Source organism: Pinus tabuliformis, chromosome 1_2, assembly GCF_031772625.1.
Source record: "Pinus tabuliformis cultivar Carrire ecotype Pingquan chromosome 1_2, CPIR1, whole genome shotgun sequence".
Classification (NCBI taxonomy): domain Eukaryota; kingdom Viridiplantae; phylum Streptophyta; class Pinopsida; order Pinales; family Pinaceae; genus Pinus; species Pinus tabuliformis.
Genome location: NC_142298.1, coordinates 11,720,201 through 11,736,928, shown reverse-complemented (window position 1 = coordinate 11,736,928; position 16,728 = coordinate 11,720,201). Strand labels below are relative to the sequence as shown.

At 36.2% G+C, this 16,728-nt stretch overlaps 1 pseudogene; it reads right to left on the bottom strand.

Annotated features, from left to right (window-relative positions):
• Window positions 1–1,871: 1,871 nt before the first annotated feature.
• On the bottom strand, window positions 1,872–12,980 carry LOC149204069 (UDP-sulfoquinovose synthase, chloroplastic pseudogene; annotated as a pseudogene).
• Window positions 12,981–16,728: the final 3,748 nt, after the last annotated feature.

The window sequence follows — 16,728 nt, the reverse complement described above, 5'->3', positions numbered from 1 at the left end:
GTCAAGGTTTTCTAGTCAAGATGGTAGAGGGTGAGGGGCGTACTGATGTACATGCTCATTCTTGGAGTCTGCAATCATTGTGAAAAGGTTGATGCAATGGAAGGTGATGTCCTAGAGGAGTGACTAACTCTGAGGGGACATTTTTTGTACATTCCTAGGGTGAGTGTAAAAAAAAGGAAGATTTTCTCTCCTACCATCCAAGGTCAAAGGAAATAAAATTTAAAACAAACTCTATCTACTCTGCTGAATCTGGGGGGTAATTTAGGGGGTCAGAGACACCCTACATTGGGGTGCATCTATAGTTGGTTTATTTATCAGTTTCATGGTGCATAGTTTATGGCATGGCATAACAAGTCCTCTCTCGGGCCTTAAACATGTTGGTTGGCCACCGTAGAAGGATGATTAGAAATGGATTGAGGCCTCATTGATCTATGTTCTAAAATATTGTGAAGTACTATCAAGTCACTTTTTACTCTAGTTAAATGAAGTAAAATGGATGTTTGAGATGATCATCTTGGTGATTGCAGGGTGGGGTGGGGTAAGAAAAAAATGAGGTTTTTCGCCAAGTATTTTTTTCATGAAGAGAGAAAAGCATCTTTAGTCAAAATATTGGAAGAAAGTGGAGGGTGAGTTTTCCTAATATTGATACAGGTAGTAGTAACACCTCTGATTGCATAGTTTAAGGGGAAACTATAAATGATATATATCTCAATCTTAGGTTTTTATAAGTGACAAATCTGGAAAATTTTGTCTGGCCATGGGATGTTGTGGTCGGGTTGTCTCCTCAATGTGTGGTAACCCACCTGAAACTGACCTAGAGACCTCTTTGAATGCTGTGAAAGTCAGATGATGAAAATGTTATTAATTTTATCATCAATGAATCATGAATTTTGATTAATAATAGATAGAGAAAAAAATATTTCCATTTATTTATTTTGAAACTTAAATAGGTGAATCTAGTGACATTTAGTGACTGGTCAAACAACTTGAAAATTGTCCAGTGACACACTCTCAGTTGGTCCTTTCCAAAAGTTTCTAAACAATAGCTCTCATTTAGGTTTTCCCATTAGGTTAGTATGGTTTTGAGGTGTGATAGGGCCTTTGCAAGGACATCAAAATCACAAACATCTCCCAAAAATAAGTCAAACTATTTTCCAAAGACTTGCTTCCATCTCTTTATTCTCATATGAATTGAGACAATGGGTGTTAAAGATCGATCCCAAGCTTCTAGTCAAACAAATTGAAAATTATCTAGTGAAACACTCTCAGTTGTGCCTTTCCAAAATTTTCCCAACAATATCTCTTAGCTAGGCTTCATTATAGCACAAATTCTATGGAATCAAAGTTACAAAGATAATTTTGGGTGGTTAGGTTTACTCATCATTCGAGTGAAATTATTGATAACTCTACAAGGATAAATTCAAAGGTTCAAAATATAACATGTTATATTTGTGTGTGTCACTGTCAGTACTATTTTTCTTCATCAGTTGAATAATGAATTTCACCAGTTTCAGTTCCAATGTTTTCCCTTTTCTTCCTATCATAACTTATATTCTCTTAACTAAAACAAAAATTATATGGAATCAAAGTTACAAATATAATTTTGGGTGGTTAGGTTTAGTCATGGTTCGAGTGAAATTATTATTCAACTTTGAAAGGATAAATGCATGTTTGAAACTACGAAAACAAACCCTACAATAAAGAAAACTTTTGTAAGAAAGTATTTTCTTTTCAAAAATAGATCGAGGTTGGACCCTTTATGAAAATTAGTGAGATAAAGATGTTTTCAATGCCCATACTATAAAATAATTTGAGATAACAATAACGAATATAATTTTATAATGTTGGCAACCCTTATGAAGAATTGTACCTTATTTAAGAATCTGGCTCTTGAAAAAATTTCCATAAGTTCTAACCTGACTATTTACCAAAAAATCATAGTTGAGCCTATTAATAAGCTCTTCGTGTTCGCAATTTCTCGAGTTATGACACCATAAGCCACCCCTTGATTGAGGTATGTAGATTGTTTTGTGAGAATTGTGCACTTTGCTAAGATGATGAAAGGAACTTGCTTGCTTCAGATATGGCAGTGTGTCTATCCTACCATTATGAGTAATAGTAATGTACCCTTCCTCAATTTCAATGTTAGGAGTTCCATATTCTCCCATGGTACCCAGTTTAACCAAATGGAATTCTAGGTTGAATTCCTTGATAGAAAAAAATCACATTCATGGTTCCAATCACATTGTTATTCTAAGTATACACTGCTCTTCCTCTGTCTATCATGGAATAAGGAGCAGACCTATGTTCTCCAAAGTGTATGACTGCCTCAGGTTCAAAGGACTTGAAAGCCTCTGCAAGGAAATCAAAATTAGAAACATCTCCCACAAAGAGGTCAAGTTGTTTGCCAGAGAATTGCTTCCATCTCTTCATTCTCTTATGAATTGCGACAATGGTTGTTAGAGATTGATCCCAAGATACTAGTGAAACAACCTGCGGACATGGATATCAACAATGGAAACTTGGTATCCTCTATTTGAGAGATGTAAAGCTCTCACTCATCCATAGTAACCATCCCCTCCTACAACCATTAATTTATTCCATTTACCTCCCTCTTCCTTGATAGGGGATGTTGTTTTCACTTCTTGCTCCTTCACAATAATAGCCCTCAAGGAAAATTTGGCAACATGTATTCTACTACACTATCTTTCAAACAATGATAAAGATACAAATTGCACCCAAACAAGGCCTGTTACTTCCAAAATGAAATAGAACTCTACCCTCTTCAAAAGGAAATTACGTTAGAAGGCATCGAGATAGTTCTAGTAACATCTAGATGAGGCTTAGTGAAAACCATTGAATCTAAACAAGTAGTCAACAACGTCTATAAAATGGGTTCACAGTTGAAATTTATTGTACCTAACCTAATATAGAAATGGTACGTCGGCCCTGAACTTGACCTACATGTGAGAATTAGTACATACAAAAAATACAATCACAATCATTTTAGACACAAGATGTACATGAGAGAGGCATCTCTCTCAGTTATTCTTCCACAATAGAATTTTTTTATCTTCATTGCCTCTACATTTTTCATTATTTCATTCATGTGTTTGATGCATTTTAAGGCTACTTCTTTCTCCTCCTTTTATTCTTTCATGGAACTACACAATCCATTTAACAATTTAATGTTAGGGATCTAAAGAATATCATATAATAATAGATAACAACTGAAGAGAAGTTCATTCAATGCCATTTTTTAGAGAAAGAATGAATGTTAAAGATGTTTAATATAATTGTATCACTGAGAAAGAGTCTCAATTATTTGAGTTCATTTTTCAAAACTCATAGACAATATGTTTATGATAATTCTTTAATACAGACAAAGGTTTAATATACGAGTGAAGAGTTCATTGTCTAGATGTGAAGGAAAAAACAAGGGTGGAAATGGAAGAAATTATTTCAGGTATGGCACCTAGGAATTTCCTGGAATTTCCATTTATACAAACTGCATATCTCCTATTCCCTCATGTTTGCTACATTGTACAACCTCTTGATTTTACAATAAACATTGCTTTGATTTTCCTTCAATAGCCAACAACCCTTCCATAGTGTATATCATGTGTTGATATGTTGTATTACAGTCAATTTATGTTTAGAAATTAGGTAAATAGAAGTTCTTGTAGGTCATTGTCCTTATCTCAGTATACCCTTGATGAGATTTGATCATTGGCTTGTGGCTAAATGAATGAGTAATTTTGAGGCTCTAAATATATGGAAAAAAAATACAATGTGCCTGATTTAACATGTTTGACAACCCAATCCCAACAAATCAATGAGAAACGTACCCATTTCCCTTTGGTGCTTCCATTGGAAGTAAGTTGAATATTAATTCCACTATTGAATTATTACATAGGCTAATTTCAAACATACATGTTGAACCTTTTTTATCTACATAGTAATTTGATGATGCAACCTTTATGCGTTGGGAATATCAATTGATTTATTTAGCATGTCACTGGTCAAGTCCAATATAAAAATTCATTTACATAGTAGTGGGGTTAAACATTTAATTTTTCAATTAGTTTTCTAGATGAATGTTGAAACATAAATTTTAATAAACTCTGGGAATATGTGGGCTAGCTACAAATTCAATGTAAAAATTCATCATAAATGTATATGGCATTATTAAAATGATGTCGTACAAGAATATATATTCATAAATAAGACGCCATAAAGGTGACCTTTCTTGTTTATAAATGTGATTTTGGTTTCAATTTCCTATATGGACCCTTGAAATTTAGCAAGTGACCTTCGACTAGGTGTACTCTATAATTATCCGCCGCTTTGGGTACTTTTACTAACAACTATTGCCAGTTCTATGATCCTGTCTCTAGCTTCATATTAGCAATTGTAATGTGAAAATGTTTGGGAGAGCATTGTCGAAAAGAGTACCCAACCAAAACAAATTACATACTCTGGCTACTTGATGAACTATGTGTTGCAGTTAGTGATATTCCATAAATTATTAGGATAACCTATGCCTTCAATATGTTATTTTGTCATATTGTTGAAATCTATTTTAGGATGGTTTTATTATGGGAATAAACTAGAAATTTTGGAACTTTTCATTCCCCTTTTTAAAAGTCATGCAAATCTAGAAAGGAAAAAGGTTCATCGAATTCCATAATCATATGTTGAAATATGCCATAAAATCATCTATGGTATTAGAAAAGCTATCCTTGTTGCTACAACACCAACCATATTCTTGAATATTAAATCTATCTTTGTTGCTACAACACCAACCATACTATTGCATATTGTATTCAGAATTACTCAACAAATATTCCTCAAGATGGGATTCAATGATATAATATCAATATTCTTCTTGGAGCTCCTCCATGTTTTCTTCTTTCCCACTAACTTGAATCTAGGCCACTTGGAGCTCCTCCATGTTTTCCTCTTTCCCACTAACTTGTATCCTAATATATTTTCAACGAAGGTAGAAGGATATCCCATATCCACAAACCTACTCTTAGTGCTAATCCAAGATTTGCTAGATGAGATTTCCTGTAAATCAGGAATGAAATAAAAGGGATAATAATTCAAATAATGCCTGTAAATAAGGAATGAAATAAAAGGGATAAGGATTCAAATAATATATGTAACTAAGGAATGAAATAAAAGGGATAATAAATCAAATGATTATTTAAATTTTGGTATTTGTATATAGTTTATCATGTAGCAAAGCATTAAAGTGGGATGAATCAACAAACGACTCTCCTTTATTCAAAAATTATATACTTATCAGGTTTGGAGATCCTCACTTCCTGCCCTTTGTTGTCAGAATGATTTAGCCATTTTCTTCTATACTTTGAAATATCTTAATTTGAATTTTTTGGCTTCAGATCTGTAGGGCCTTGGCCTATATTCATGGTGGTATTAGAGTATGTCATAGGGACATAAAACCACATAATATTTTGGTCTGTCACTTAAGCATATGTTTGCTTGTTTTCATTATTTATCATGATGTAGGGTTCCTTTTATTGTTTCCTCCATTAATTGAAGTAAACCTTCAATAGGTCAATCCTCACACTCATCAGCTTAAGCTCTGTGACTTTGGAAGTGAGAAAGTGTTGGTGAGAGTTTTGATAGTTTATTGGAGTTACAGTGAGAGTTATTGAATTTTCTAGCCTTATTTAGAATATTATCTTATCTGCATCTTTAGAGATCAATGCATTGTGATTTGAAAGGAACGTTATGGTGGTTTGCTGCTTGGTTAAGGTTAGGTGCTTTTCCTTTTGGCATTTTTTTATTCCACTCCTAGTCTCAATAACATTATGCTCATTATAATAGGTTAAGGGTGAGCCAAATATATCATACATATGTTCTCGCTATTATCATGCTCCAGAACTTATTTTTGGAGCAACAAAGTATATGACAACATAACATTAGAGTCTCTATGTGCTCATGCTACATAAGGTTAGATCTTTGCATTTTCCATTCTAGCTTTTTGTTTTGTGCTTCAGTGTGAATGCGTTTGGAAAAAAATAGCTCGTATATCCCACTTGTTGTTTGATTCCCTTTCCTTAGAGCTACCCTCATTATTCGATTCTTGATTCCACTTTCATCGTAGTGGCCATTGATTGTACGATCCTTATTTTTTAGAGACACTTCTAACATCAGTTGAATATTTTTTACATTATCATCCCTCCATGGTACACCAACGTAAGTAACTACTGAGTTAAGGCACCACATATGGGATATAATGGCCAGGAAATCTCTTGCATGTGTTTTTTTATTTTATGGGAATGTTGCCTTTGGCCCAACTTAATCTCCTTAGCAAAACCTGCAAGATCAAAACTCTACATACCATCGTTTTTCTTTGTTAATGTCTACAAATGACCATTTCCTTATGTTGGCGGTGCCTATCTTGGTGACATGACGGAGAGATTTGAAGTGAAATCACTCTAAAAGATTCACGAAGTATACACCAACTAATGGGTATAGGTGGCTTAACTCTAGGCAATACTAGATGCCAGTTTAAAAGTTTCTGGAGATTAGCCTCTAAAGATTATACTTGGATTTTTTGGATCCCACTTAGTTTGACATTTCTTAACTACGCTTAAGAAGTATGTATATGCCCGTTCCTTGCTTCCAGGTGGCCACCTTCTTGGCCAACACTTGATTTGGGACTGTCATAGCCCAAGTGCCCCTTAACTATCAAACACTTAATTTTTCCACTATGCAAAGTTAGTATGGGATTAGGCCTCTACCTGTGTGGTCAAATTCTACCTAGCTATGTAACCCACATGTTTTTTTCTAGGTATCCAATTTCACCAGCATTAGTAGAATTTTTAAAGTGGTTTATATTTTCCCGAGGTAATTGGCCTCAGGTATATTGTCTACCCAATTAAATTTTAATTTATTTATTTCTTTCCACACTCATTGGACTTAAGCCACCTATTTATAAAATACAAAAATGAACCTTTTATTTTGCAGATTTTGAATGTTTCACTTGCATATATGCAAATTTTTGTCACAGATCTGAAGTACATTGTAACACCCTCCTCCCACCTCTACCCAATTAACTAGCCAACCGAGGTAAACATGTGATGAATATTTACTATGACATGACTCAAATCCCTAGGTAACAATTAAGGAAGTGGAACTGACGAAACATAGGCAATCTTACCTTATACACCTGCAATAGAACCCCCAGGAGCCATCCAACCCTTCCTGGTGACAAGCCCCTAAGAAAAACTAACATTTTGTTATATTAAAGCCTTAGTCTCTCCGTTGACATAGGCATGCATGCGACTGGGACCCTCCAATCGCTCCCACAGCAAGGCATGCATGCCACTAGGGACTTTTCTAGGTAATTCTATGCCAACGACTCCAAATTTTGTGCCACTTTATTAGGGCGAGAACTCAGGCCATTGCCCAAAACTCCATGAAACTTATAGAGATGAAAAGTAACATAAAAGAATGGTACAAGTGAAAATAATTGAACAAGGACTTGACTGGACCCCTACTAGCCATGACATGCATTTAGTCAAACATGTCACAAATATGCATTCTATTGGTTTAAACAACAAATCTGAGCACAGGAGTCTCATACTTATTTGAGAATCACTAAGAATCATTGATGCCTCATAAAAATAACTGTATTATCATCTATTAAGCCATATATTCATTGTACATTTAGTGATAACCAACATATAACCAACAAAAATATCAAGGATATAACAACCATATAAGTGACATATAAACAAGTATATTTACCCATAAATTACCAAGGATAAATAGAGCTCTTATTGATGAATGCGAAGGCCAACCAAGTTCGGGACTTCCATGTTCCAATTGACCATAGATTAGTTGAACCAAGCCTCTCTTCATCAAGTCACCCCCATGTCATATTCCTAGCATGAATGTGGGTTCTTATAGAAAAAATCCATCAAAATCAAATTGGGGCTTCTAGAGGGAAAACCACCTCAACTCTCAACTTGTGATTCCACCTCATGGTTAGGCATCACTAACCATCAACATATTGGTCTCTATCCAAGTTGTCCAGGGTGCTAGAACGTTTCTTCCAACCAAGGCTCCACGATTAGTAACTCAACCCACAACTACTGTTGAGCTAAAGAGCGTTTTTCCAATCGAGGCTCTAGGACTAGTAACTCAACCCACCAAGGGATCCAGAGCATTTGTCCAATCAAGGCTCAAGGAATAATAACTCAACCCAAGTTGTTACAGCGCTCCAGAGGTTTTGTCCAACCAAGGATCCATGAACTAATAACTCAACCCATAGCCAAAGGAACATGAAAACCAACCAAAAAGAAAAAGGGAACAAATCCCACAACACCATTTCTACCCAGGAAATGGCAAGGCTAGGAAAAACCACTGTCAATATAGGAAATCCTCCATGCCAATGACATATCATGACCAAGAAACCGCATGCATATTCCATGTATGCCAAAACTACTAAAGGAAATCATACATGCAACTTGGTACTTGCAAGAAAAATCCTTCGTAGCTACTAATCTTGATGTCCTGTTGCACTTTCATTCTCTTTCTTTTCCTTCTTGCTCCATTGTATGTATGCCACACTCCTCCAAGAGTGCTACAAGAAAACTCCAAGTGTCCAAGAGTATGAGAGAGAGAATAGAATGAGAGCTCCAAAATTGAACTGATCAACAACCATGAACTGATCCTTAGAAGCCTGTTTATTAATGAGGCCTCTATTTTCTTCATTTTCTATTATTTTCCTTCATTTTTCTCCTCACATGAAACCTGTGACCTTTCACCTTCTTTTTCTACTAATTTCCATTATTTTCATAAATAAATGCCAATAAATGCCACTTTACCTTTCTAAAGCCTTATCCATTTCCTTTGCTAATTTCCATAGCCATAATAAACCAAATGAACACCCATACTAGGATGTTTTTCCCAACATTCAGCTTGGAATATGTATCACGTGACCATGATTTTTTTTTTTTCCTTTATTAACTTTTATTACATCGATTTTTGACCAGGGTGATTATGGACCCGTCCCTTTTGGTGGAACATTGCCCTTGGTGTTCAATGACACCTTCAACCAAGAAGAATTTTGAAAGCAAAACATATTGCCTATGGAGCTTTATAACTTATCTCATTTTAGTATTTACAATGATCAACCTACTAAGAATAAAACCAACATGACAACCATAATGACAAGACACCCATACTACTTACAGGAGCTTTATAACAAAACTCATGGTGGTATTTACATCCATATACATATGTACATATACCAAAAAATATACCAAACATATGCTAAACATTTTCTCAACCAGCCAATAGAGCATGATACATAACCCGCATTTGATCCACCATCTCCTATGTAGCTTCATCGGGCCCAAGGTGCTTCCACTACACATTAACCTGCTCGATTGCTCAGTTCCGGAGCATGAGCATCTTTCTCTGCAATATACACTAAGGTTCCTTCTAGAATTCTCCTTCTAGTTCTACTTGTAACACAAACTAGTCAATCACATGATCAACATATTTAACATAGTTTTTAAGTAATGACACATGGAAAACATCATGGACTTTCACTGTCGGAGGAAGTGCAAGTTGATAAGATATTGGTCTAATCCTTTCAAGAATATTAAAAGGTCCACAAAACTGAGGTACCAACTTGGCACACCATCCAATCTGCAAGGAGCTCTTCTTGGGATAAATGTGAAAGTACACCTATTTCCCAACCTGAAACTCCTTAAACAACTTGTTCTGATCTGCATAAATTTTCTGCCTATCTTGTGTTGTCTTTAGATTCATCTTGACTACTTGCATTTCCTATTCAAGTTTTGATAACATGTCTGGTCCAATCAATACCCTGTTCATCGGGTCACTCTGACTGATGGGAGTAATACAAATCTGCCCATACAATGCCTCAAATAGACTCATCCTTAAAGACTCCTGATACCCATTGTTGTAAGAAAACTATACCAATGGAAGATACTCTTCCCACTTCTGTTGTTGATGCATCGCCTACATCCCTGACATATCATCCAATATCCTGTCGACCCTCTCTATCTCTCCATCTTTCTGTGGATGATAAGTTGTACTGAAGGCCAAATCTGTACCTAAACCTACAAAAAAATCCTTCCAAAACTTAGAAGTGAACTTTCCATCCCTGTTTAACACAATATTCTTTAGAACACCATGCAATCCAACTACATGTTTTATGAACACCTATGCCACATCACTAGATGAATATGTAGATTCCACTAGAATGAAGTGTGCTACCTTAGTCATCTTGTCCACCACAACCATGATGGAATCATGTTGTCTAGATGTTCTCGGCAAACTTGTGATGAAGTCCATGGAAATGACCTCCCATTTCCACTTTGGAATTGAGATCGGTTGTAGTAACCCACCTGGATGCTTACACTTTGCCTTTACCTATTGACAATCCAAGCATCTCGCCACAAACTCTGTCACTTCTTTCTTCAAGTTCAGAAAATAGTAGAAATTCTTCACCGATGCCAATGTCTTCTAGTATCCTGGGTGATATGAATATGGTTTCACATGAAACTTTCTCAATATAAGCTTCTTGAGCTCACTATCATCTGAAACATATACCTTCTCTCTAAATTTGATCAAGCCATATGCTGTGAGACGATAGTCCACATCTTGTGCACCTGTACCTATAACTGTACCTCTACTCTCCTGTAACCTCTGTCTGAGCTCCATGTACCTATTACCCTGTTGAATTTTCTATAAGATCCGAGCCCATAAATCTATCCCATAAGAACTCATAGCTTCTATGCGGTTCAACGGTATCTGCCTGCAAAGAGCATCTACAAACCTGTTCTATTTAACTTTAATGTACCTGATCTCAAATTCGAACTCATTGATCATGGCCAACCATCTATATTGCCTGGAATTTAGATTCAGTTGATCAAATAGATACCTCAACCCATTGCCATAGGTCATCAGTACAAATCTCCTGCCAAGAAGATAATTCCTCCTCATCTCAATGCATGGATGATCGCTGCCAACTCAAGATCATGTGTCAGATAATTCTGCTCGTGCTCATTCAGTTTTGGTGACTCATAGCATGCTACCCATCCCTCCTGCATAAGAACTCCACCAAGTCCTCTTTTGAAAGCATCTGCGCATACCACAAATTCTCTATCCAGATTTGCAATCTTTAGCATTGGAGCATTTTTCACAACTATTTCAACTTCTCAAAACTTGTTGCACATTCCTCTGTCCATTCAACATTCTTACATTTTCGTTGCAATGTTGTGATAGGATATGCAATATGTGGGAATTTCCTGATGAACCTCCTGTAATAACTTGCTAACCTCATAAAGTATCTTACCTCATCCACATTTATAGGAGCTTCCCATTCAATTATAACCCTTATTTTCTCTAGATCTATTGCTATTCCTTCCATGGAAACCACAAGTCCCAAGTAATGTGCCTTTTTCTAGAAGAAACTACATTTTCTAAGCTTAGCATACAACTCATTCTCTCTTAGCAATCTCAATACTACTGCTAAATGTTCGGCACACTCTTCTTGATTCTTAGAATATATCAATATATCATCAATGCATACAATAACAAGCTTGTTGAGATAAGGACACAACACACTATTCATCAAGCACATAAAAGTAGATGGAGCATTGATCAAACCGAAAGGAACTACAAAAAATTCATAGTGTCTGTACCTGGTCTAGAAATTTGTCCTGTAAATGTCATCTTCCTTGATGCGTACTTGATGATATCTGGATCTCATATTAATCTTCGATAACATTGCTACTCCCTTCAACTAATTGAACATATCATTAATCCTCGACAATAAATACTTGCTCTTAATGGTCACTTTGTTCAAATTCCTGCATAACCTAAGAGTACCATCCTTCTTCTTCACAAACAATATCGGTACACCCCATGGTGATACACTTGGCCTAATGTATCCCTTGTTAAGCATTTCATCCAACTGCAACTTTAGCTCTACCAACTCTAGAGTGCTCATCCTCTATGGTGATTTTGATGTTGGTGCTGCCCCTGGTACCAACTCAATAGAAAAGTCTACTTCCCTTTGAGGCAACAACTTTGAAATATCTACTAGAAATACATCCTAAAACTCTTGTAAAACCGGGTACCTACTCAAGACATCCATATCCTAAAATTCCTTACCTTTGTCACTAGAAATATGCACTACAAAAAAAAAATTCCCTTTCCTGCAACTACGCTTTGCCTACATAGTTGTCACCATCCTAACTGATGTTTCTTTCTTCTTACTGTGTAAGATTCTTTATTCTCCATTGTCATCCAAACTCTCAATAAATTTTTCATAATAGTCCACCTTAGTCCTATGGAGATACAACTAGTCCATACCCAAAATCATACTATATGATCCCAATGACAATACATTCAAATGTGTTGATGTAGGCATACCATTCAACCCAACTGCACAATATGTTACCCAATCATGAACTCGCTTCTTTGTACCTGTAGCGAACTGCACTAACCAAGACTTTGCATGTACTTATTTTTCAAACCACACTTATCCACAGGTTAGGATTAACATAACTGTATTTAGATCTAGGGTCAATGAAAATAGAAACAACTTGATCACAAAGCTTACCATCCATCTCGATAATAGATGCCTAGTGATTTTCTTGTCTGTTATCTAACGCTGCATAGATCTTAGGAAAAATTTGTCCAACATCCTAAACCATTTGCACCTTATGGGAATTGCAAATCTTTGGTTGACCACCCTGATGCTGTGGAAAATCTCTCTAATGATGATCTTTGCCACAAGTCCAATACCGTACGGGATTCCTATCATCACCCTTGTTCTTCTCAGACCAAAATTCCCATCCTCCGTCAAATGCATGGAACTTCTTGTGCGGCGTTGCATTCTCTTTGTTACTTGTGTCCGGAGGCCTTACTCGTTTCTTGTACCATTTTCCTTTTTTCATATTATTACCCTTCAAGTCTGGTTTAGTCTCAGATCTATGATTTTATTGCTCATAACAATGCCTTAGCTTCCGGATGGCCTCCTCCAATGATCTAGGCTCATCAAACTCAATCCTATCCTTAAATGTTATTGACAACCCACTGATGAATCTTTGAATCTTGGCCTTCTCCTCCTTGAGGTAAGGAACATACCTCAAAACCTCCATAAATCTGCTAGTGTACTCCTCATCAGTCATATATCCCATCTTTAGCTCATAAAACTATTTTATCCTATCATCATAGTACGTCTCCGATGGGTACTTCTTCCTTAATAGTCTCTTGAATTCACTCCATGTCAACTCTTCCTCATAAATATCTCTGACGTTCTTTACATATTCCCACTAGATACCTTCTTTACCTTTAAGACTGAATGTAACTATTATGGCCTTCATGTTCTCTCAGTAATCATGTATGATAAATAAGGTATTCATTCCAAGAAAACATGCTTTTGCATCCTGTGATTTCTTCATTTCCCCATCAAAGGTTGGTGGCTTTTATTTCTTGAAATCATTCAGTAAATATCCCCTACCACTCCTCCTGTAAGGATGATAACAACGATGACCATGATACCTATCAGAACCAAAACTAGAATAATACCTATGTCCATCATCTCTACTATCTGGTGTATCCAAGAACCTTCCATCCTTTATCATGTCATCTCTATTTGACTTGTTCTGATAGTGGGATCTCCTACCATATGCCCCATTAGTCCTATCCTCCTATCCATTGATGATCCTAAGTGGTACTTGCCTCTGCAATTCTAACAATCTCTGAAGAATCACTACATTGACTTCTACTTATTTCTCCTGTGCTTGCATGATTTTGTCATTATATGCTTTACAACTCCTTATTCATTCCTTCAAACTCCACAATGTGTCTTCTAAGTCAAAAATAGTTCCCAACACCATGTTGCTCATCTGATTAATAGGGTGAATCTCTGTAATATACCATCTTGCTAGTCATCTTTGTTCTCTTCTTCCTATATTATGTCAGCAAAACCAAATCATAAACAAACCAACGTACCTTATCATAGTTCGGGGAGGATATCTCATCTGCAAGACCATATATATATATATATATATATATATATATATATATATATATATATATATATATATATATATATATATATATATATAATCACATCAACATTTATTCATTGTTTCAACCATTATCTATTCATCAAAGTGTGACCATACGGACCACATATTATCACCTCATGCATGACAACTACAACCACATCAATGTATGCATAACGATATATAAGCACTAACATGGATAACCAACATACACTCATAATGACCACATACAACCACAACACCATCAACTTTCATATGTCGACACTAATGTAATCATGACCAATGCCATGCATACACAACAAGCACAAGGGCCTATATGCAACCGACATGTACATATGACAACACATTCATCCAAGGGGAATCGAAACGAGACATCACCCAAGGAGAACAGAACTTGGCTCTAATACCACTCTATAACACCCTCCTCCCACATCCACCCAAGTAATCGGCCAACTAAGGAAAATATGTGACGAGTTAATATGATATGATTCAACTCCCTATTTAACAGGTAAGGAAGTGGAACCAATGGAAAACAGAAAATCTAACCTTTTACACTGACAACAAAACCCTAGAAGCCATCCAACCCTTCTAGGTGACCACAATATGACATTTTTCTACATCAAAGCCTCTGTCATTACCTTGATGTGGGCATGCATGTGACTGGGACCCTCCAATCACCCCCACATCAAGGAATGCATGCGACTGGGGAATTTTCTAGGTAGTTCTGTGCTAGAAACTTCAAATTTTGTGCCACTTTTTCAGGGCCAGGACTGAGTCCACTGCCCAAAACTCCATGAAACTTACAAAAATGAGAAGTAACATTAAAAGAATGGTACTAATGCAAATACTTAAACAAGGACTTGATTGGAACCCTACTAGCCATGATAGGCACTTCGTCAAACATGTCACAAATATGTATTCTACATGTTTAAACAACATATCTCGGCACAGGGGTCTCATACCTACCTCAGAATCACTAAGAAGCATTGATGCCTCATCACAATAATTGCATTAACATTTATTAAGCCATATATTCATTGTACATTCGATGATTAATCAAAACATGATGACAACCATACATTATTACTATCATAAAACTCATTCATAACATACATATAACTAATAGAAATATCAAGGATATAACAACCATATAACCCACATATAAACAAGTATATTTACCCATAAAATACCAAGGAGAAAGAGAGCTCTTATTGATTAATGAAAATGCCAACCAAGTTCAAGACTTCCACATTCCACCCAGCCATAGTTTGGTTGAACCAAGTCTCTCTTCATCCAATCACTCTTGTGCCATATTCCAAGCATGAATGTGGGTTCACATAGAACAAATCCATCAAAATAAAGCTAGGGATTCTAGAGGAAAAACCACCTCAACCCTCAACCATTGATTACACCTCACCATCAGACATCACTAAACATCACCAGATTGGTCTCTACCCAAGCTATCCAGAGCTCCAGAGTGTTTGTTCCAACCAAGGATTCAGAACTAGTAACTCAACCCACAACTTCTTCTGGGCTCTAGAGAGTTTTTCCAACCAAGGATCTAGTATTACTAACTCAACCCACCAAGGGCTCTAGAGCATTTTTCCAGCCAAGGATCCAGGAATAACAACTCAACCCAAGTTGTTACAGGGCTCTAGAGTGTTTGTCCAACCAAGGCTCCAGGAACTAATAACTCAACCCATAGCCAAATGAACATGAGAACCAACCAGAAAGAAAAAGTGAAAGAATCCCACAACACCATGGCTACCCAAGAAATGGAAAGGCTAGGCAAAACTACCGTCAATCCAAGAAATCCTCCATCCCAATGACAGATCATGAGCAAGAAACCACATGCATATGCCATGCATGCAAAAAATAGTAAGGAAATCATACATGCACCTTGGTACCTGCAAGAAAAACTTTTTGTAGTTGCTGATCTCGATGTCCTCTTGCACTTTCTTTCTCTTTCTTTTCCTTCTTGCTCAAAATCCCAAGTATTCCACACTCCTGCAAGAGTGCTCCAATAAAACTCTAAGTGTCAAAGAGTATGAGAGAGAGATAATAGAATGAGAGCTCCAAAACTTAACTAATCAAAAGCCATGAACTAATCCTCAGAAGCATTTTTATTAATGAGGCCTCTATGTTCTTCATTTTCCATTATTTTCCTTCATTTTCCTCCTCACATGCAACCTGTGACCTTTCACCTTCCTTTTCTCCTAATTTCCATTATTTTCATAAATAAATGCCAATAGATTCCACTTTGCCTTTTCAAAGCCTTAGCCATTTCCTTTTCCAATTTCCATAGCCATAATAAACCAAATGAACACCCATACTAGGATGTTTTTCCCAACATTTAGCTTGAGATACGTATCTCGTGACCAGGGTTATTATTTTTCCATTATTAACTTTTATTACATGGATTTTTGACGAGGTCTATCACATAGATTATAATAGATTTATGAAATTTAAACTCTGATTTGGCATTCTAATGCTTGAATATGCAATTTACTTGTTGTTTTCATGTGTTTAATGACAATAATCTAACTACTTTATGAGATTTTAGTGAGCATATTTTGTAGGTTTGAAGACCTTTGCAAAAGGTAATTGAATATTTTTGGCTCTAAATCACTAT